The sequence below is a fragment of the Pteropus vampyrus genome, unplaced genomic scaffold (assembly GCF_000151845.1).
Source record: "Pteropus vampyrus isolate Shadow unplaced genomic scaffold, Pvam_2.0 Scaffold323, whole genome shotgun sequence".
Taxonomy (NCBI): domain Eukaryota; kingdom Metazoa; phylum Chordata; class Mammalia; order Chiroptera; family Pteropodidae; genus Pteropus; species Pteropus vampyrus.
In genome coordinates, this window is record NW_011889104.1 from 1,285,156 (window position 1) to 1,286,817 (window position 1,662).

A 1,662-nucleotide genomic window follows, 5' to 3' on the forward strand; every position below is an offset into this window, starting at 1 on the left:
GGGCATCCGGAGGATACTGCCTACTTGGGACAACAATCTCACCCCCAGGCTAGAGGGCGCTGGGGCTCAGCCCCACGCTCCACACATCTTCCAGGTGTTTTGATATGTTTTATTAAAGCCAAACTACAATGTGTGCGGATGCTCCTTCCTGTGCGTGTCTGGGTCCCACGTATCCCTCTGCTCCAGGGCTCACGTGCACCCAATGCTCGCTCCTTCCTGCTGTGTGCTTCTCCAGGTGGAGTGGCAGCTGCGGGATGCTCAGATGGTGGCTGGAAGCCCACGCTTCCCAATTCACCTCTGCTGGCTGATGTGATTGGGTTGGGGTACAGATGAGGGGCTGGAGAGGAAGAGGAGCATTGGGGGAAGCTTGGGGCCCAGAGGGTAGTGGCTGGGTACCAGTCACAGATCATGCCTTGGTGCCTAGAGGGCCTACCCACCCAGGCTCAGGTCTCACCTGGCCCCTCCATCTGCAGCCACCCTGTTTGCTAGAGGTGAGCCACTCTCAGAGTCCATGTGGCTTTTGACTTAAATGCCACTGCCCTCCCCGCCCTTCCCTTCCTGGCCTACGTACTGCGTACCGTGGTTCTGTGACCTGCTTTCAGAGAGGGTTTGGCTCTCGGTTGTATAAGCAGGCATGCTTATGTAGATGAGAAGAGCAGGCTTCTGGCTTCCCAGGACTATAGCCCCCCACTGCCAGCTGAGCCAGTATGTGGGTGAGATGTGACAGGGACTGGGAGGGGGCTCTAGCTGCAGTCCCGCACCCCTGGGTGGTGTCTCCAGTTCTCCGGGCATTCTTACTGGTGTCCCCTTGGGCCAGCTGTCTGTGGCAGTGCGGCAAAGCTGTGCGGGTGGGCGGGGGGGCGGGTGGGTGGAGGGGAGAGGTGAGCAATGGGCTGAGAGGAGGGCTGCACAGAGCTCACATGACTTACCCTTCCCATCTGGCCAGGACGTGGTGGCAGCCACCTCTCCAACCTGTGTCTGACCCAGCCATGCTCTCACACACATGGCATCACTTGCCTTCCCCCACCAGATTCTGGCTCAAGCCTGTGGAAGAGCCACACTCTTGCCCCATGGACTGTCTATCAGAATCTGAGCCGTCAGGTCATGTGCACAAGACTTGCGTGGATTCTGCAAGCACACAGAGTCTCCCTAAAGGCTGCTGGGAGTGTGGTGGGTAGTACATCACCTGCCTCAGGTGCAGACACTTGCAAAGACTTCCCACTCCTGCTATGCTTCCTGGGCTTGGTGGCTGAGTTGGGGTGGTGGTTATGGCCCTGCCCACTAAAATCCTCAGACCCTTCCACTTAGAAACGGACACTCAATGCAGAGAAAGGAGTCTGTCAGCGGGGAGGGGACCTGGCTGCAAACCAGGACAGGACCAGCCCTTGGAGGGTCAGTTTTAATCTTGTTTCAGATCCAGGAGTTGAAACCCAGGCCTTTTTCACATTTTAATGTAGAGGATTAAAAAACAACATTAGAATTTGTGAAGGCATTCTTCTTATACAGCACTCATACACTGTAGCTGGAGGGACCCCCAGAGCCTCTGCTCTCAGTCTGCTGGCCCCTGGAGCTCCAAACGCCTCACTTTGCATGCTTATGCATTTGGGATGTCTGCTTTTTCCTTCAAGTAAACGGTGTCATTCTGTACTTGTTCTGCAGCTC